Below are 22,779 nucleotides of genomic sequence, written 5' to 3'. Positions count from 1 at the left end.
CACAAAGGAGAACGGATATTTTGAGAGTTTAAGAGGTGAAGGGACCAAGGAAACGAGGCGAGAGCCGCGTCGTTTCTTTCACAAACAAGTTTCTACGAAAGCCGACCTATTAGTTTAGCCGAAAAACTAGTTAGGGGAAGTAGGCTAAGTTTAAATAGACGGAATTCGGTCGTAAGGGAGCGCTGCGTGCTCCTTTTTCAGGCGAAAGAAAGGCAATGCTTCGGAAAATGGCTAAGCCTTTGCCGCTCAAAATAAAAAGTAAACTCGGAAAGACACGCTCCTTACTTAAATCTCATTACGGTTAGCGAGAACTCTTGTTCATTTGGCTTCTTTTTTAGTTTTTATTTAGGAGACCTTTCCCAACACACGAATGTAGGTCGTCTAACCGAGGTCGTTTTATCGAGGTTTCGCCGAATCGCCAGACAAGTTACTTCGAAAGCGCCATCTTTTTATTTATCCCCGCGCGACTAATCCGGTTCACCTATAACCTTCACGTAAACTTTGAATACAGTGACCTATTTACGGTATAATTGCGATGTTTGTATTTAAGTCTCAAAGGAATTAATATAAAGTACGAAATATTTTTATTTTAAGACGAAATCCTACGAATGTTTATTAACGTTTTCTGTCACTATATAGATGGGGTAAGGACTCGATCAGCATTGCGCTGTATTGACTCGAGTAAATAGTTTAATAACCAGAGTCGAATAAACAAGGTCTTTAATTTAATTAATAACTCGGCCGCAAAATAAGAAAATTACAAAATATGAGTTATTAAATTTCTAGAAGTGTTGAAATTGTAATAAATAATAATGGTATTAAAATCTATTCGCTACCGAAAACTATCGCTACGCCCCCTTTGGTAAATGCATTACAACGCACGCTTGTGGAAACCAAGCTTAACTTATTTTCAATAATTTCAATGAAATAATCAACTATCTAAATTATAAATTTGCTATAAAATTACCCATTTAACAAAAACAAACAGACCCAGTTTATTTATAATACGCCATTTTAAAAAGGATTGAAATATTGGCCTATTGTTGGCTCGTCAAGAAAAAAATGCTCTGATAAAATTAAATCAAAAAGGAATTCTAAGAAAAATCAAACGGCAGACAATCTGATCCTAAAATGACAAAAGTCATAACATTCCTTTAAGCTGTTTAGGTAAAATAATCTATAATCGCCCATAAAACAGAAAATTCTTAACTAAATATTCCAAACCAAATTGTTACCAGCAACGCGGCAATTTTTTCAGATTTATAAAGATAGCATAAGCTTGTAAAACCTCAAATATACAAAAAAACCTACTGACTTAAAAAGGCAAAACTAGGAAATTGAATTCATTGAATATGGTAAATTCCCATAGGAAAAGAATCAGTATACATTCGTATTGAAAACCAAAAAAAATAAAAACAAAAAATTGTATCTTTTGTCAAAAATCTAGCGTGTCTTTCTTCGGTAGGCGGGATCCATAAAACAGATAGAGCTCCCGTTGTGGCTATTGGAAAATCGACCGGCAGAGCGCGTTGGTATTGGGAAAAATACAAATCATCTGAGAAATCTCTTCCCGCCAAAAACATTACGGCGGTGTCCAATCAGATTCCTCGCGGGACATTACGCCATACGACACACAGTTCCCCTTCCCGTAGTCACTAGCCATAGAAAACGACCAATTGACGTCCCGAGCACGAATATCGAATTAGTCGAAAAAGCCCATGGGTTCGATCCAATTGTTAAAAACATTCCTAGATACATTGTACCAAATTTGTCAATTTTAAAAACAGCGCCACAGGGAGAACAAAGAACTTATTTTATTCCCCGAAACAAATGGAATTAGTAGAGTTTTTTGGGTCGGGTTATCAGTTTATTGGGTTTTACTCCTTAAAATGCGGATTCCAGATAGATGGCGATACTGCTGCAGGCGTGACCTCCTATTTACGAAGATGTATATTTGTCAAATTTTTAGTTGATATTTTTACTAGGAATCATTTTCATTTAGCCCGAGGTTAAAGCTAGAATGTATATGATTGACGGTTTCGTAACGAAGTGTTTACCCACTTCCGGCACGTGACCTCCGAAAAATCTACTTCCATCGGTTGCTCTAGGGAGTTATCTATAGTTGGTTACCATGGTAACTACGGTGTTACGGCTGAAAGTGGGTAAACGCTATTGACTACGCGCGAGGCAGTGATTTCGAATCTATGGTACGAGGTCTATATTAACTTTGGACTAGTTGAGCCCATGCTAGTACAAGCATAAGTGTATAATATGATTTCATAAGTGTGACACTTCCTTTTTTTTCACATGCAAAAGTTTTACTGAGAGCCATTCGCAAGACCGACTGCATTGCATGATTCATCGTCGTTTCGTGTGCGCTTGCTAACGCGTCACACGTAGTCTTTGAGAGCGCCTCACTAGGGGGAGAGTTTCTTCTTGTGATGACTTCACTCCGTTACTAGCTCTCAGTAAAATATTCCCCAAAGTGACAAAGCTATGGAACAATATTAATAATCAGCTAGGCTAATACCCAAGGCACCACCTTAGGCCCAAGTCATCAAGCGACTTTTGAAGCCATCAATACAGGTGGCCGGGTTACAATGCGTAGGAGAGTGGTGGTAAGCCCTGCATGCCACGCGAGCCAACAGCTCCCTACACAAACTATTACCGTTAACCTCAACAAGTTTTTATTATAGCCTTATGATACAAGATATTAACAAAAATGTATTTATACTTGGGGATAAGGACTAGAGAATCATGGTCTTATTTAGCCTATGTACGAGAGGGGGAAGGCAAAACGTCACAGGTGGGAGCTTCATTTACGTAGGAAAACGTCAGGGTTAGGGAACCAATGAGATTTTATATTTTTTAAAGGGGATGAGTTTATTATTGGAGCATGAAGGGATTGGAACGTTCTTGGTAAAAGCTTACAAATATGTGTAAGTTCTAAAAAATCTAAACAGTAGGTTAAAATTGTCTTATTTTTAATCCAAGAAAAATTCCCTTTTAATGAAGAACTTTATCTTTTCCGTAAGCAGCATTGTAGTACTTTTCTACAAAACATTTTCCCGAACAGAGAATAGAAGATAAAACTTGGTGTTTTTCTGTTTAAAATGTAGATATGTGGGAGAAAGCGAATTGAGGGGGGTATCAAATAGTTCGCCATTCGCGTTTCAACACGGTTTGCATCGATCATTGTCTCCGGCAGCGGCCCCTGTAGGCCTTCGAGGGAATCACAAAAATCTGCTTAAGCTGGATATATTTGTTTCTACTTTAAAATCGCTGGTGCCGCGCTAGGACGAAAAACGGCAAAACTGGAATGCCTATAGACTTTAGTTTACGCTCACAAAAACAGAAAGTAATATTGGAACGGGGGCCCGCCGCGAGCCAGAGTTAGCTAGAATGATGCGACTTTGTAAGTCGGGTAAACAAGACAGTTAAACAACGAAATGCTGATTGTGACAAGACGTATAGGAGACTTATCAAATTACTCGAAAACAAACTTTTGATAAATGGCCACGATAGACTTTTAAACTAGCCAATAGAGAATTACTCGAAACTTTTCGCCAATTTTTCGTTCTCGGTCGTTTGTAAACATGGTCGTTTAGGAAATGAGCTAGTCTTAAAAAAAATGAAAAGGTTAACTATAATGGTACTTTCAAATTACCCTCATTTTCTTGTTTTATAATATTTGTTTTAGCCCAACAAATATTGTATTCTGCTGAACAGAATATAAGTTAATAATATTCAACTATAGGCACCCATTTTGACCCAAGTCATCTAGCGACTTTTAATGCCTTTTAATTCAGATGGCCAGGTTACAATGCGTAGGAGGGTGGTGGCAAGCCCTTCATGTCACGCGAGCCAACAGCTCCCTACACTCACTATTACCGTTAATCTCTGCAAGATTTTATGGAAATGGAAAATCGAAGAACTCGTGGAAAACCCCTTTAATAGCGATATGGTCTACCTTGAAAGGGGTCCCTAAATACTACAAAGGGCACCCAAAAAAATTAAAATTAACTTTTATATTCCTCAAATTTATACAGAAAATTTTTACAAGGAGCATAGAATTCGAAATTTTGATTATGACGTATTTTGGTAGCTTGAGGGTTAACAAGAAAATGGCTGGAGCACGTGATGACGTCAAAGTCACAGATTCGCGTGATGACCCTCTCACTTGGCGTCATCGTGACGCTTGACGTGCGCCAAAAGATCCGTTGCTTACCCCCTTTAAAGGTAGTCTCAAAAAATTATTTTACAAATCGCTCCTTTACTGTTTCTCCATAGTTCGACACGCACATCACGCCTTCTATGGGCGACCCTTTCAAACCTTTTAACTGATGATATAATATGTAATAATATAAGTAAGGAAACATCAAACACGTTTTCACTATTACATACCAATTTTTAGTACTAGAATATAAGTAGTTTACTGACTAAAAACCACGTTATATACGAACGTTCGAAATAATGATTCTAACGTTAATTCCACATGTACGTCGAATGGATGAAGTCACTTTATTATAAATAGCGAACATCCGCTTTCCTATATATTTTTTATCCAGAACGATCATAAGGCAATCGCTATGGATCATTTTTACCACAAAATGAAGCTAGCTCGGGAAATCACGTAGCCACTTACGCGAAGAACTCGTACAAGAGATCCAAATATGTGTTCGCTCGGCAAAACCCTTTCGCGTGTTCTTCATATTTTACCAGGCCAACAAAATTGATGTTCACTGTTGGTTGCTTGCTCGAAATTTATTTGCAGTCTGAATCAACCATTTACGATATTGCGTTTTATACGAAGTTGAACTCCGAAGTTTAATAGCCTTACGACTAAAAATGAGCTTTAGAACAATATTTATTTTTACGTTAAATAAGAACGCGACAGCCAAAATCAACAAAACTTTCACAGGGTTCGTACACAATTTCCGGAATTAAATTCCCTGACATTTCTAGGTTTTCCCTGACCAAATTACCAAATTTTCCTTGACCATTTTTGTAGATAAATGAATGGTTAGAGGTACAAAAGATATTTTCTTTCAAAAATGTATTTGCTGATTTTTTTTGGGGTCATTTTAAAATGCCCGTACTTTTTGGGACCATTTTCAAATTCCTTGAATTTTCCCCGACATTTTCTTAACATTTTCCAGGTCGTGCACGAACCCCGTACACTTTTTATGACTTTGAAAGGCTTTAGAAAATATTTCGTTAACTTTGTCTTTGTTGTTATTTTATTTTTAATTTTAATATTTCTAATATCGTTATAGCTTTGTTGTTGAGCGCAGTTTTTGCAAAATACGGTCAAAGGAAAGGTTCGCGCTATAAGCGACAGAAGAAAATTACTAGTAAAATTCTTTAAAAAATAACTCTACTACTGCAAATAGGTTAAATTACATAAATAAAAAAATTATTAATATTTCCATTTAGCTATTTAAAATAAAAATAATGTGTACGAAAATTATTCGATTTAAATTTTTTTAGATAAAACGCGTTCTTCATAACTTGGCCAAAATAAGCATTGCGCATCAAACATGGTGTAGAACATTTCTTTCAGTGCTTCTGATATATTTGAAAAACACAACCGCAAGGAAACATTTTTTAAGTTTTTGAGTTTTTGAGTATTTGACCAGTCAGTGAAGACGTGAGTTTCGCTTTCGCAATCGCATCTCTAAAATATACTTTTTTAAAACGAAATGTGATATTAGAAAAGGAAAGAGTTTTTAGAGATACATTCTTGGTGCCTTCTACATATATCAAAATGCCGTAAAGTGGATGAAGAAGTTGACATTTTTTGGACCCAAGGCCTCGTTGACATTTTTGGTCGAAAGACGCAAACAAAAAGAGGCGAAATCCTGGGACTGGTTCGACGCCCATAACAGAATCGTCCAGTCATCTTCGATCGTGCTTCAGTTTTAAATCAAGACAGAAATCCATATCGTTCCATTGGCCAAAGTAAACAAAAAGACGACAGGGGAAAAAGTCCAAAAACCGAAAAACAGAACTCGCGAAGAAGCGAGAAAGAAAATGTATGGACGGTACTATACGGACGACGCGATAGATTGTTTTTTAAGTCTCATGTTTATACATCGGAATCGGAATGATGTATCGGAGATCACAACCGAGAGCGGCGCTACCGTCGGCTTCGTACCAAACTCGAGCTGGCCAATCGATCTACTTCTTCATCGTACCGCCGTAGCAGACGACAAAAATGTTTTCCCGCCATTTTTCATCTACTTTCCCATAAATATTGTTTAGCTCTATAACGGACAGTAAATTTATAGGCGAAACAAAGGCGTTGCCTCGGAATTAAAAGTAGTGTTTGTTGACAAAGGCATCTATCATACGATGACAACTCTTGTTTATGAAGTTCAAAATCTCATCGATTTATAACACCCGTTTTTGCAGTCCCTGAGTTGTCCCGCTCTTTGGAGTCGGAATTTTTAAAAGGAATTTTTGTTAATCTATTTCCTTATAGCATTATTGCAGTCAAATCTAGGGCAGTACAAAAATTAATCTTATTCTAATATCATATTAACTTTATTTAAATATTATTTTATTATTATTTATATATTATACTAATATTATATTAACATGATTTATTTATTATACTAATATTATATTAACATGATTTATTTATTATACTAATATTATATTAACATGATTTATTTATTATACTGATATTATATTAACATGATTTATTTTTTATACTAATATTATATTAACATGACTTATTTATTATACTGATATTATATTAACATGATTTATTTATTATACTAATATTATATCAAGAATGTATTTATTTATACCTAGGGAGAATGTCTATGTCAAGACGGTTTTTAGCCTTTCTCTCAATCCACCCGTTGGTCCCCCCAGTACGCTCCTCCACTTTAAATAAAACGAATAGTCCCGGTATTCCATTGGCTGCTTAAAATTTACGTCACCTAACGCGATGGAAATCAAACGCCGGTGACGTTTTGTCTTTCCCCCCGCGCGAGACGGGGGAAAGGCGTTCAACGTGCCCGGCGATTGTCGCAACATAATCATTCTTCATAAATATAAATAAATACATTCTTGATTATATTAACTTTATTTTAATATTATTTTATTATTATTTATATATTATACTAATATTATATTAACTTTATTTTAATATTATTTTATTATTATTTATATATTATACTAATATTATATTAACTTTATTTTAATATTATTTTATTATTATTTATATATTATACTAATATTATATTAACTTTATTTTAATATTATTTTATTATTATTTATATATTATACTAATATTATATTAACTTTATTTTAATATTATTTAATTATTATTTATATATTATACTAATATTTTATTAACTTTGTTTTAATATTACTTAATTATTATTTATATATTATACTAATATTATCATAACATGATTTATTTATTATACTAATATTATATTAACATTAATTATATATAAAACCAATATTATATTAACATTATTCTAATATTATATTAACATTATTCTAATATTATTTTAACATTATTCTAATATTATATTAACATTATATTAACATCATATTAATATTATTCTAGTATTATTTTCGTATTATTTTAATGATATTTTCATACTATTTTCATATTATTTTCAAAAAAAATTAAAAAAAATTCGTGCTATTTTCAAGTCATTTCCATGTCATTTCCATGTTACTTTCATGTTATTTTCTTATCATTTTCATAGTATTTTAATTGTAGATGTAGCTTTTTGAGTACAATCTACACTCCTACAAAAAAATAATTATTTACAAATAGAAGAATTACACATTGATGATTTTCAAAAAACTTTACTTCTATTATATGATAATTTCGTAATTAAAATGATATTATTTTGAAGTCAAATCATCCACGGGTAATTTTTAAATTTCTAAATAATTATTTAATCGTAAATTTTCAAACCAAGTACAGTACTAATTTTAATATTTACACCCTCCTACACTTTTTAATAACCTAGATAGATTCGTCTTTTGGGTGAGAAAAAAATGTTTATTTTGAAAGCATCGGTCAATTCATAAGAATTTTCTAAGCCGATTTTACAATTTTTCACTTAAGCTTTTTCTTCGACCTGTACTTCATTAAATGCAAATAATCAACTAAAATAATAGACGTAGTTCTTTAAACTGTACAGTGATAACATCTAAACTGTTGTAAGATAACTAACTGATTTTTCCTGGATTTTGGATTATATAGGTGGGAAATACTGAATTTATAAGTAAATTTCACCAAGCATGTTAAAATGCCTGTTGTTAACTGAGAAAATTCCTTAAGTTTTAATGGATTCGATTAAAGACACTCTTAATAAGTTGGACATAAATTTTCTTAAAAGATTAAACAATAACAACATTGTTTGTTTTGATTCGCCTTAACAAATACACTTCAATATTCCCAATAAATAAACTAGGATTAAAAAATTTATACCATTTAATACCATTTAAACCAAACAGTCGTATCATAAATAATTTTAATAAATTTGCTGAAAATCTGGATTTATTCGAGAACAAAAAGATATTTAAATGCTCTAAATTTATCAGAGTAATTTTTTCAGTATTTAATATTTTCTAATTTCCTAACTATAGAAAGATATAACGTCACAGTGACGTTTCATTGACGTGAGGGGACCCGTGTTAAACAAGTTAGCTAAGCATAAAGAATTTATAGAAATAACTGTTTATCATTAATAATTCTGACAAAAATAAAGCATTGTATATAAAAAATGAAATATTTATATATCAACCTCGGTATACGAAGTCTAATGGAGCGAATCTCAACTGAAACTGAAAGTCTTAAATATGAAATAAGCGAGTCTCTTTTTCCCCAAATATGGCGTCCCAGGAGAAGGCCCAAAATAAATGCGACTTCTGCAACCTCGATAAACTATCGTCAATTCCCAAAGGCAGAGGTGAACGATACCAAGTATCGCAAACTTCACCTTATTCCCGCCTATAAAGTTCACTCGCAATTTACGAAAGGGAAGAATCCGGTCGTATTCCGCTATCTGTGACGAAGGAAAGGCAGGGAAGCCGTTTTATAGGAGGATTGGAAAAAAGCGTGGAAGGAAGGGAAAACGCCTCCTCCAGACCGATTTTAAAAGCGTCCCCTACCGGAGGAAAAGTGAAACCGACTTATCACACCGCTACCAGGCGACAAATGCATCAATCATAAATAGTCGTACGAATCTGACTTATATTATAACTGTGACATTGTATTGGAACAACGTTACTTGGCACTGAAAATATTGGGAAAACGTAAGGTATCGCCAGAAGTAAATGAACCGAAGTTATCGAAATAGCGCTCAGAATCGGCAGGCGTTTTCCTTATGAAAATAATGAGAAAATCGAGTCAAATAATAGCTAATTTCCATCTTTTGACGCGATAAATTGCACTTGGAAATTATGGGAATAGCTATTTCTATGTATAAAAAATGCTTTCATAAAAACAAAAAAGTATTTTTTTCGGCCTAGGAGCGCGCAAAATTTCAAATTCGAGGTCAAAATGTAACTTTATAAATAAAACGCCTCCAACGTGGGGAGTATAGCAGTCTGCTAACTTCGGTTCATTTACTTTTGGTATCGCTGAATGTGAATTTGATGTCTAAACGTTTCGAAGAAGAGAACTGGTATCTTTATTCGTTCGACAAGAATGGAAGTTTACATTAAATGAAAAGAAAACAGAGCTGGTTCACGTTGAATATACGGGTTTTATATTACATGTAGCCACCGCAAACATAGCCTATGCTTTCGTGTTTCTGGAAGATATTCTCCACCTATACCTGCGATTGTACCGTGAGAAACGGGGGGAAATATTAAACTAGGGGCGTGGTTATTCTTTCGGAAAACAAAGTCTCCGTTTACTGAATATGTTCTAGATTTTACCGACTGGGTTTTGCTGTTAAAACAACGTGAAGTAGCTCTTTATTCAACAGATGTCGCTAGCGTCGAAAGCAAAACAAGATGCTTACGCTACATTTTACCCCAAAAGGCGGGGCATCAAAGTACCCCTCGCGTTGATTGGCTCGTTTGTAAAAGTGACGATAAATTATAGTAATTTTTAACAATATATTTTTTACGGGATATATAATTTAGGTTAAAGTCCACTAACACTTGTAAGTAGAGAATAAGTTGTCTAATTATAATAGTCTCTGACGACGTTATCATTTCGCTATTTTGAATCTTAGTTTCCTTTGCCATTAATAGCTGGCCCCACGATCTCCAGTAAAGTATAGGTTAAAGTCCACTAAGTTGTCTAATTATAATTCTCAACAAAGGTTCTCTGATTACTTTATCGTTTCGCTATTTTGAATCTTAGCTTCTTCTGCCATTAATAGATGGCACCACGATCTCCAGTAAAGTCGTTTTTTCGAAAAACCGGATAGATTCATGGCCATCTCTAATAACAAGGGCCTTATCATAATACAGGTGGCAATGATAGAGCCCACAGTTGCTTTAAATAACCAGCCTATTATTATCTTATCCAGATAAGTTGAAAAACGATTTTACCACGATTTCCAAAGAAATCGTGTCGCTTATTACTAAGCCCAAATAAATATAGATAACAATGGAGTGGCTTAAAATCGGCCATTAGGAAAATTAACGGAGAGAACAGCGAGCCAATCATATCTCGGCCATTGAGCGTATTAACAATAGTAGGAAAACAGCACCCTCTAGAAACGAAAGGGGTTACTATTTAAGCCGCTTTATTGGCCAAAAGCTCTCCTCCCTCTTCGAACTAGTTATTCAACAGTATTGTCATCACTCGACGAGTCAAAAGTTGAGAGAAAGACTAGCTTAAGCCTCGGCCATTCGATCGTCTTCTGGCGGCAACGGATGACCGTGCCAAGTAGGGCCCTTTGTTTCTTGACCCCTTTTGTCCGGACCCTTGCCCCTTTATCCAACCAAGTGGAATATCATTATCGCCTCTCATCCAGCTTGTACGATACGAGCCATTTTTATATTCCCAGCTCCAGGCCTTCCCACAGCGCCGTCATCCGAGAGCAGCGCTACCTACCCGCCGCGACATCTCGCGGGCTTTACTCGCAATACCGGCTAACATTCCGATTTCAAGCGTTATCCCGTACACGTGCCGAGGCTTCGCGTCCCGGGGTTTTCCACCTTTGTCTTAAGTCTAGTTTCATCCGACGTCCGCTAGAGGGCTACGTTAAGACCCCCTTCCATTTTAAATCCGTGGGCTTCTGACATGACGTCACCCTTAATTCCGGATATTAACACTAGAGGCGCTGTTTTTATACCCCTTTTGTTTGGCCACTTATGTCTAGCTTCTCTCTCTCTCCAATCTCTTCTAACAGGCACTGCACTGAAATGGGGAGGCCTATTTGACGCGAGCCGCACTTAACGGAGGGGACCAGTGGACTGTGAAATTATGCCATTCCGGTTTAGAATCGGTTTGGTCGGCCGGAAAAATGAGGAAACTCCCGATATGCCCGCTTCATATCCTTCGTGTTTTCGGATATTTTCTACTACGCCTATCACCAAATAAAATACTTCGTTTTTGGGAGATATGCTTATTTACCACGTTTCCAGAATCTCTACTCTGAGAATGTATTTTTAGACCAAAAACCTGGAAATCAACTTCTCCCTGGACACCGGTGTAGCGTGTGAGGAACACTTTTACAGGCGTACTGAACACTTTTTTTCTCGTATATTACCAGAACTATATGATATATATTACGAGATACGTAATACCCAACGAACCACCTTAGGCCCAAGTCATCTTTTAATGCCTTTAAACAGGTTTCCATCTTAACTATAAAAGTGAAACATGTATATTCGCTTGTTCGAAGGTAGTTTTAATGGGGGGCTATTTTACCACTGCGGAACATTTATCGACCAACTCGGTAAAACATGTGATAACACGGTGTTTATTTATTGATTAATAAGCCATATTTTTCTTCTGTAATATTTTTAAATAGTAATAAGATATGTTAATAGCCTTGGCACAACCTTTGACCAAAATCAGCAAGTGACATTTCGAGTTTTAACCCAGTGCCACCAGCTAGAATCGAACCCGGATACTCTTGCTACGATGCGAAAGTGCTAAATACGCCACTATTTTTATATCTAAACAATTTCTTTAAATAAATGTAAGCCCATAAAGGTACTTAATTATAAAAATAATAATTGGGTAGACTAATACTCAAGGCACCAAATGATCTAGCGACTTATAATGCCTTTAAACAGGTGGCCGAGTTACAATGCGTAGGAGGGTGGTGGCGAACCCTTCATGCGAGACATTCTCAGTATACACTTTTCTTATACGATATATTTTATATGCTTCTGATACTACTTATCCAGTTTTACAATCGGATACTAAAAAAAAAAAATAACATCGATAGGTATAAAATAAATCAGTTAAAGTTGATAAAAATCACCTATGGACATTAACTTATCGTACATTTCCTTCTCCACCATTAACCCTATATTTTTCTTTTGAAATTTTTAATGTTTAGGCTTAGCTTCTGTTTTCGGTTCAGTCGCAAGTCAGATTCCCTGCGTGGTACTGATGATCTCCAAATAGAGCGAAACCGGTCTACCGCTGGAAATTCTGGCTATTTTAATTCCATTCTAGTTGGTTTTTGACTCGAAGATCTATTTGGTCCGAGTTTCGCGTTTTAATTTTATCCTCGAAGACCTATTGACCGATTTCAAAATTATGTATTTGCGCATGGTGAGGTATAGCAGGCTTATTTACTTGCTTTTATACCCTAACAAGGCGGCGTTTTTTCACGTGCAAAATTAATTTTAAGATCCACCAATTGGTCCGAGTATTTCGTAAGTTTTATCATTACTTTAAATTTGTTAGGGTTTAGCATTTTTACCACCTTTTAATTATGGATTTTTCTACCGTTTTCGCGTAACATAAAATCAAAAGTAGCATAAGACTCAAAAGTGTGTCAGTTGTACCTTCGCACCTATTAAATTTTCTAGTGAGACCTAGTCACACTATAGACTACATAACCTACTAGTTGGAATAGTACTAGCAACATTATATTTAGTCTATAGTCTGGCACGATTTTCTCCCTTTGATTAATTCACCCGAAGACATACGTTCTAAAACGCCTCACTGGGCGGCGCTGGAGTACCTCGATTTTGATGACGTATTTTCCGACCCCCATTCGTTTCCCTTTTTTACTTTGCAACAAACTCTAACTACTATACCGTTCTGACACACTTTTGGGTCTTATCCTACTTTTGATAAAATTAATCACACTAGAGCGACATCTAGACACGAAATACCGCTGCAATAAATTTATACCGAAATTAGAAATAAAAAGCTACATGGTTCTAGTCTTTCCTTCCGTTGGAATCTCTTGGTTCACTTTATTCGAAGTTTTTCGGTTTCAACGTAACAAGCCAAGCGGAAATTTCTTCTAGTTAATTTCTGTTTACATGGCAAATAAAAAAATCTAACTTCAAAAGATTTAAGAAGTTGAAAGTTGCGGCGTTTGAAATACCTTATTTTTTTCTGCCTGTATTCAAAACGAATGGTGAAAAAGCAGCTAGCAAAAATAAATTCCTTGAAAAAATCATCTTCTTCCATTGAAGGTGAAATTTCAAAGCCCAAAAAGCTACATGTCGTATCAGCTATTGCCAGTCGCTACTGTGCCGTTCGTTCCATACAAAACCAGCTCATAAAGTTAAGCCGGTAAATAACAATGTGGCCAAGGACGTAAGCAAACTACACCGTATTTTTTACGCGCAATTTTCAATGAAACGTAATATACGCGTAATTTCGTTTATCAGAATGATAATTAAAACCTTTATTTCTTTAATTATCCGTCTAAAAATTAATAATGATATAGGTTAAAACTTCAAGAACATACAAAATATCTGAGTAATTTAAGAAAACTATTTCATGTTCGAACAAATTTTACCGTTGGTCGTTAAAATCTTAAAATTTTCAAAATTTAGAAATTTTTCATATATAGATATATACAGTGTGTTTCAAAAGGTTATGGATAACAATTAAGGAGTTGTAGGAGGTGAGTTGAGAAGTATGCCTGTTTTCCCCCATTTTCCTACGATGAGTTAAAAGAGCGCCAGAGAGCTTCAAAGTGTGGCCTACTAGCCCCTGGAAGTAGGCTGCAACCAGCACGGCGATGCGCCGGTTCGGATAACTTTCCGGGTAGAGACCTTCAGCCGCCAAAGCATTGCCATCCGCTAGTCCATAAACGAAATGAATACCAGCCAGTTCTTCCGAAGTGAACTCCATTGTTACAGTTTGAAAGTGATGAGAAATCGTGTTTAAGTTTACTTTTTTACACTGGTTACATCGATTTGTTTACAAAGGCCCAAACCTTAATGTTCGCATTTCCCAACTGCTTGGTTTTGCGCTTGTTGCAGCCTACTTCCAGGGTCTAGTAGGCCACACTTTAAAGCTCTCTGGCGCTCTTGTAACTCATCGTAGGAAAATGGGGGAAAAACAGGCATACTTCTCAACTCACCCCCTACATCCGTGCTTCCACTTTGAGGGATTTTATCCCTTTTTAGGGATTTTCCGACCTAAAGTTATTTTATTTTGGAAGAGAGGGAAAAAGGGAAAATTGAGGAATTTTTCGAAAATAAAGGATTTTGGGAATTTTCCTAATTTCCCTTAGAAATATTTCCGTCTAGTACTTCAAATACCACGCCTCTACCTTTATTGGAATCCAAGAATGAAATTAATTGGGATTCGGAAGTGTGTCATAGATTTTAAAATAGTTTTAATATTTTTTTTTCATTACATAAGGCCTAAATATTCTTATTGTTTTTGTTCAAAAAAATGTGAAGGGGATTAAAAGGGATTTATTAGAACCAACAGAGGGAGAAATGAGATTGTCCAAGTGGAAGCACTGCCCTACATATCATTAAACCTTTTGCATAACCTTTTGAAACACCTTGTTTATATATTTTTAAGACTAAAATTGGTTTTGGAGGAATGCATTAGCTTCTCTCCTCGAAAATCCCTGGTCGTGCGATGTCGCTAAAAATAACAAGAGTGGATAGAGTGGCTGCGAGGAATATCTGGCTTGGATCAACGAGGATTACTCGATACAAGAGGCCAAAGACAGATTTGCGAAAAAAACTTTCGCTAAGAAGACGAGGGTGCAAAAAAAATGGCAACTTTAACTAAATATACAACAGAAACAGCTGTTGAAATCATCGCCGGAGCGTGTGTGGGTGTGAGATTTTTGGATCGACGGAGATCAGAGACCTCTATGAACTACAATGGGAACTATAACACCCTCGCTGTCACCCTGCAGCGTGGCTGAAGGCGGGGAGATTTAGTCCGAGTCTCCATTCGCGAAAGAAAGATTGGAAGCTTCGGCCTTTCAAATGCAAAAATTTTCGCGAGACCCGAACCGAATTTGCATGTAAATTAATTTCATCCTTTTTGTCTTTCCACGGAGGATTTTTCTTCGCTTTGACAATGAAAAAGTTAAATTGTTTTTTTTCCTACGCTTCCTATTGGGATGGATTTTGCCAAAGATAAAAGGGACCGGGTTCATTCCTAGATGGCATTCATTGTTCATTACGCTTTTAATGAACTTTCGTCACTAGATGAAAGCTCTTCGATTTGGTAAAGGCGTTTTTTAGGCGTCTACGAAATTATTTTTTTACGCGCAGGTGCGTTAATACAAATAAGAATGGAAACCTTTCCAAATATTTCGAAATTTTTTAAACATTTTAGTTTTAAAAGGTAGGATTATTACGTAACAGTTGCATTATCTGAAGGATTCTTACGTAACAGTTGCGTTATCTGAAGGATTCTTACGTAACAGTTGCGTTATCTGAAGGTTCATTACGTAACAGTTGCGTTATCTGAAGGTTTATTACGTAACAGTTGCGTTATCTGAAGGTTTATTACTTAACAGTTGCGTTATCTGAAGGATCTTACGTAACAGTTTAGTAATTACTACAGATCAGATATTATATTATCCGAAATCAGATGATATGGGTGAAAATGCAAACCAGATAGTTTGAACTCTAAACTACTCTGAATTCAACGTAAACCGTGAGGTAGAAGGCGAGTGGTTTTCAGATGCGTCAAAGTTATCGATTTTACATATTTCTGGAATATATTCCTTTCGAAATTTCTGTTTATTTTTATTGATCTGCTTTCTAGAAGAATATATATACTAAACGTCAGATAACTGTTCGGCAAACTGAATCTAATAAGGTTAATTATAACAGAGCAGTTCAGATCGGTTACTTGAGATAGTGAATCAGAGGGGAATAATAAAGATTAACCTTATTCGACTAACTGAATATAACTTAAAAACAACAGCATCCACTTCTTGTACATGCAGTAAAAGTTTTTATTTTTAAAAACGACAACTAGTTTCGTTACCCCTTCGGGAACGTCCTCAGGTCTAACTCCAGCGTAGTACGGTTAGCCAATATATTACGTGACAGTTTCTAACTTTTACAAGCCTACGAGCGCGCGCTGCAGTCGAGGAATATATATATTTTTCTAGCGCGCGTGCAAATCGCTCGTGCAAGACTACTTTTTATTTTATAAAATAAATTATTCCTTCAAAGTTTAATAATCCTAACTGGATGAATTCCGGGGGCGCGTCAAGTTATCGAGATCTAAATCTTACCGTAAGATTTCGTTCTTGCAAGACAATTTCTTAGTTAAAAGAATTTAAAAAAAGTGTCAAGTTGTCTATCAATTTTCTTCGATAAGCTGGATTTGTAAAATAAGTAATACAACTTTAAGCCTTTTTGGAAATAATAGTTCGAAACGTTGCTTTAATTTAAAAAAAACGACCAAACCAATTACAAATATATTTACCATTTACAAGTCGTTGGAATTCTTCGGCGGAAACCTCAAAATTATAATTTATTCCCGTAATATCATCTTTTAGAGCTACGCCAAATAATTCATTGGCATTCGACGCCATCTTGAATCTTCTTAAAAACTACCTCGAAAGCGATCTTGGGAATCTCGCAAGATTTGTGAGATCAAAAGTTCTTGTTTCCGGTTTTGAAAATCGTCAAGTTAGCAAGATCGCAAGAAATCTTGCATTTCTGGCAAGAAATCTTAATAACTTGACGTACCCCTGGTTTCTACTATTGACGGATTTTGAAATGACGTTTTAGCGCACGACACTACAGATACATGTCTTGGGCACACAGCCTTCTTTGCGTGCTTTTTTGACCATAATATGCGCAAATTGAATTTTAAAAGCCGTCAATTGTACCTTCCTAGGGGTATTAATTTATTGTAAAGATAAATTTTCAGCGGATTTATCACTAATATCTTGTAATCTATCTATATATAGAATCATAAGTGTATAATATCGTTTCATAAGTGAGCCACTTCATATTCTTCACGTGTAAAAGTTTTACTGAAAGCTATTCACAAGACAGACTCCATTACGGGCATCGGTTCCGTTTTGGGTCCGCTTGCTCCCGCGTCACACGTAGCCTTTGACGGCGCCTCGCTAGGGGGAGATTTTCTTCTGGTGATGACGTCACTCCGTTACTAGCTCTCAGTAAAATATTCCCAAAAGTGACAAACTTATGGAACAATATTATAGACTTATCATAGAATATATAGAATCCATGCCACTAGAACATAACACATTAGGTAAAAATTATCCACAAAACACAATCCGGATATTGTAACTGGCTAACCTTAAAAACGGATTTAAGCCTATTTTGGAAATACCAGCTTCTCAAAATCAATGAAGTAAAAGTATGAAATTCCCGAAACGAATTCCTTTTACCAAATACCCATTTTCTACTTTTGTGATTTTGGCTTCGTTAAAATCAAGAACATGAAACCGTCGCTAAAACCTTCTTAAAATGACAAGCTTATAAAAGCGCCATTACTAAAAATTCATATCATTTCTAGACTTTGACTTTGGGGGGAGTAATAAGCTTTTGAAAAGTAAGGCTTCATCCCCACAGGCTAAATTTAGAAATATATAATCTTGATTGAGTCGTGAAAAACCTCGAAGTAAGCTCCCCAAATGCGATATAACAGATCTGGAAGAAATCTATTTTCCTCAGCACGCCCGATGACCATGCCTCATCGTGCTATAGTGGAGTTCACGTCGTTTTGACTAATGGTCTTGGGGTATATAGTAACGACTCTTCCCGCCGTCTTAAGTCGCTGCAGTCGCGTTTGACATTACGCGCCGCCATCTAACGGGACTTCCTCCAGAACTGACCATTGCTGGAAAGCCCGATAATTCGAAATCTCGGTTGCCTTAATACTGACAAATGCTACTGCTTAAGAAGTTTAAACTATAATACTTTATATAGAGCCAAGTTAAAAAGAAATCTAAAAAAATCCCCTTTTTTTTTAGATTTTTTCCCTAGGCCTTCTTACGGTATAAAATATACGCGTTGAAATTGCACGCCGCCATAATAATGAAACTTTTCTCCACTAAGACCGACTCAGATTACGTACGCGCCCCCTCTGGCGAGAGAGAGAGAAAGTACTAAAAAATATCCCGTATAAAATGTTATCTTTTGAAACTTACTGCCAAGAGCGAGCTTGAAAACAATTTATTTAAAAAGAGGGGTTACTCTTTCTAAGATTAAGGGTTATTACGTCTGTTTTTAGCTTAATAAGTCAAAAAAAAGTATTTATTTAATGAAAAATGTGCCGGGTATTTTGAGATTTTGCATTTATTCCATTATTTAAGCTACTTCGCGATGAGTGATTTAGTTTCAGTAAGCCCTTAACGAAATAAACTGCTCGGCTCAACTGTCGCGCACTTAACGAAAGTGGATCCAACAGAGAATGACCCTTCTATAAGTCCCGATGTAAAAACAGAGCCGCGTTAGACCCTTCAATACCATCTGTTAGGTCATATACCCAATAACGTTCTTTATACTTGCAAAAAACAATCCGTTGATAAAAAAAACACGCCAAGGTCATTGCGCATTACTCACAAGGTCAAAATAAAAGCCATTCAAGCAACAGATATTGTTCCTTCGATTAGGGACATTGGCCCTACACTGCATAGAGCCCTTATCAGTAAATACTCCGTATATTTAATATATATCTGAGTTCTTTTTAATCAAACTCTAGAGACGAAATGACATTTGTTAAAGTTGGAAAACGATTACTATCTGGCACCCTGGCAACACGAGTTATTGAAGTCGTCCCGTCAGTCCGTCCTCCGAATACAAATGGCGACGATACAATAGTTGGCTCGGTAGATGGCGAAATGTACCGTTTACTCTCAGTCTTGTTCGGGCTCGTCTGGATAAATGGGGAAGGAAAGTGGGGGGGGACGTTTTATAAGTTATCTAACCCCTTTTTACACTATTGTTCAGTGGCGTCCCAAAAGTGGGGTGAATAAGCGACTGATCACGGACGCGGAACCGGAGCGTTTTTTCCGCCCTCTGGTGGGCTGGTGGGGAACAAACAGCGGGGAAAACCGTACCAGCAGCGAAAGAGCGACCGACAGAAAAGTACCAGAGAAAATAAATGTTCTTTTTTATTTGTAAAATAAAGGGGCAGCCGAGTTTTCTATAGAATACTCTTACGTATAGCTGCCCTTGATTGAAGTTGATGGTTCGGAACCCTTTCCCGCCACCCCTTTATTGTTTAGCCAAACCCTTTAGCCCCACCCTCACCCGACGGGGACTATTTTCCCTACAACTGATCGCGGATTTAGGACGAAAGTCGATGCGTTTTATTTCTAAAAGTGTAATTCATTTTTATAAAGTTATAAAATATTTCCATAAGCATTATTAAGACATTTTCCCTTTTTTACCGTCAATAAAAGCCCAAACGATCCCTTAAATACGTAATTCCAAGAGGGTAATTTTATTTTGAATAATATAAAATATTTCCAATAGCAGTATTTCTTGACACATAAAACGACTAAATGTAGTCAAAAATTAATTTACTGAAGAGCATGGTGCCATCTATTAATGGCAAAGGAAGCTAAGATTCAAAAAAACGAAACGATAACGTCGTCAGAGAACCATTGTAGAGTATTATAATTAGACAACTTAGTGGACTTTAACCTAGACTTTACTGGAGATCGTGGTGCCATCTATTAATGGCAAAAAAAAGCTAAGATTCAAAATAGCGAAACGATAACGTTGTCAGAGAACCATTGTAGAGTATTATAATTAGACAACTTAGTGGACTTTAACCTAGACTTTACTGGAGATCGTGGTGCCATCTATTAATGGCAAAAAAAAGCTAAGATTCAAAATAGCGAAACGATAACGTTGTCAGAGAACCATTGTAGAGTATTATAATTAGACAACTTAGTGGACTTTAACCTAGACTTTACTGGAGATCGTGGTGCCATCTATTAATGGCAAAAAAAAGCTAAGATTCAAAATAGCGAAACGATAACGTTGTCAGAGAACCATTGTAGAGTATTATAATTAGACAACTTATACTCTACTTGGTGGACTTTAACCTAAATTATATATCCCATGTAAAATATATTGTTAAATATTACTATAATTTAAGTTATCGTCAAATTTACAAATGAGCCAATCAACGCGTGGGATACTTTTATATCCCACCGTTTGGGTCAAAATGTAGCGTAAGCATCTTGTTTTGATGTCGACGCTAGCGACATCTGTTGAAAAAAGAGCTACTTCACTTGCTTTAAGATTTTTGTAAAATTTTACGTGGATTTTGCTTTCAGGTAATTAAACGTTGTTTATACAAGTTTTCTTCTGTGGATCTAAACCTTAGACTAAGGCAAGTGGTCCAAAAGGAAAATTTCAACGAATAGAAGTTTAAAAAACTAATAAAGATGAAGGGGCAGAGAATATTCTTTGAGAGGGAATGGATTATATTAGAGGACGGGGACGGTTAATCATTATCCATGTTTAAATTGATTTTTTTCGGGAAAAAATGTAAACAAAGAAATTTACCGGTTAAAATGATTAAAAAACATGTATTATTCGTAAAATTTTAGCTTTTTATCGAAAAAAACGTCGTTTTTCCGATTAATTTTATAAATTTATCAAATAATTAATCGGATAATACAGAAATATAAATTACTTGATCAAAACGTTTTACGAATAATTTTGAGAGCTTTATCTATTGAATAAACGTTAACCATCCCCGACCTCTAGATTATATTGAGGGGACAGGTGGGGGCAAATAAAAATTTCATTTGAGGGAGCATCGCACCCGAATGCCCCCGTAACTTATCTCCTTTACAATTACAACAGGTATATAAAACATAGCGGCTATTTAAGCGTACCGTTTAAAATAGCAGTGTAGATATAATAACAAACCCGTTTTCGCGTGATGAGGATTTAATCAAGTGCATTTATAGCATTATAGCTATAGTTAAGTACGCTTATTAGTAATTCCAAAGGGAAGCGTGAAATACTACAGAGATAGCCATGAACTTAACGTGGAAGGCAAACCGTGTAATAGTATACGCAGTGCCAAGACACTAGCACCCCGAGGGGGTTCCACAAACAACGACAGAACGCCAGTAGGCTTAATTATGAATTCAACCTTTGTTAATGCAATCGATCACGGAGTAAATATCGTCGCCACCAGAGCGGAAGATCGTTAATCTTAGTAAGGCCTACGATTGACAAGGAATAATACGGCCGACTTCAACTTGCCCAAAATGCACCCTTCTATTTAGGAATTAGAGTTGGTGGTGTGTCACGTGCGTACGCGTTAACCCAACCGCGAGAGCTCCCTTCTCTATTATAATATTATTAGGGCAAAAACTTCGAACTGGCTCTTCTACGTAAAGACGAGCCCATTCAACGAGAGCCTCTCATTTATCATTCACGAGTGCGTAAGCCCAACTTCCAAAAGCTGCAATGCCTCTCTAACGCGTTAGTTCCATTATTTATACAAACATTTCTATTATAAATAATACATTATTGAAATCTATTACATTATTCAAATCTATTATTGTTACGTATCGGCGATTGTTTTGAAAATTTATAAGTGAAGTAATGTTTCAAATTTCAATTTGCGTTTTTTTAATTCCCCAATTAAGCATTTTTATATCTTGTGATAAGATTAATATTTGCATTGGTATTATAAATAGTACATTATTGAAATATATTATTGTTATGTAACTACGATTGTTTTGAAAATTTATAAGTGATATAATGTTTCAAATTTAAATTTGCGTTTTTTAAATTCCCCAATTAAGCATTTTTTGAAATAAGATTCATATTTGCATTGGTATCTTTCTTAACGTAAAAAAATCGCTTTAATTATATACAAAATGAATTGGTTCCTATAATTTGTATTCATCTAAATCAATAACCCAACCAAAATGTTTCCCAGTGGGGATGAATATTAGGTATGGAAACATATATCTATTAACTTCAATTTTATTTATAAATCGAATATCAAAATTTTAACCACATATTTCCAATTCTAAATGAATTTGTATAAATTAAAATTTTAAACCTATATATCATTTTCTCTCATATTGTAAATATGTATTATTTAAGGCTGGGTGAATTAGCCGAATAATTCGGTCGAATATAGAGACGAAAAAAAATCCACTTATTAGTTATATTATAACTAATTAATCGAATATCGAATAACATTTCTATTATTCGGTAAATTTTCGGCGAATATTCGGAAAATATAGACTCCTTTTCTCGCCTCCCCAAAATATTTCGACTATTAGACCTGTTATTCTACTAATATTTGGGTCTATATTCGACAAATATTCAATTAGGTAATACTTGCATTAACCTTAACTTTTGGGTATTTGGTTCTAAAACTACTATTCGTCTCAGTATTCA

The 22,779-nt window shown here is 35.5% G+C and overlaps 1 long non-coding RNA gene across 1 annotated transcript in view; it reads right to left on the bottom strand.

Annotated features, from left to right (window-relative positions):
- LOC149943650 (uncharacterized) overlaps positions 1 to 22,779 on the bottom strand; it is a 278,012-nt gene that overhangs the window by 16,896 nt on the left and 238,337 nt on the right. The window lies entirely within an intron of this gene.

This window comes from Leiobunum rupestre, chromosome 5 (genome assembly GCF_980474605.1).
Source record: "Leiobunum rupestre chromosome 5, qqLeiRupe1.1.hap1, whole genome shotgun sequence".
Lineage (NCBI taxonomy): Eukaryota > Metazoa > Arthropoda > Arachnida > Opiliones > Sclerosomatidae > Leiobunum > Leiobunum rupestre.
This window is presented reverse-complemented; position numbering and strand designations above follow the sequence as displayed.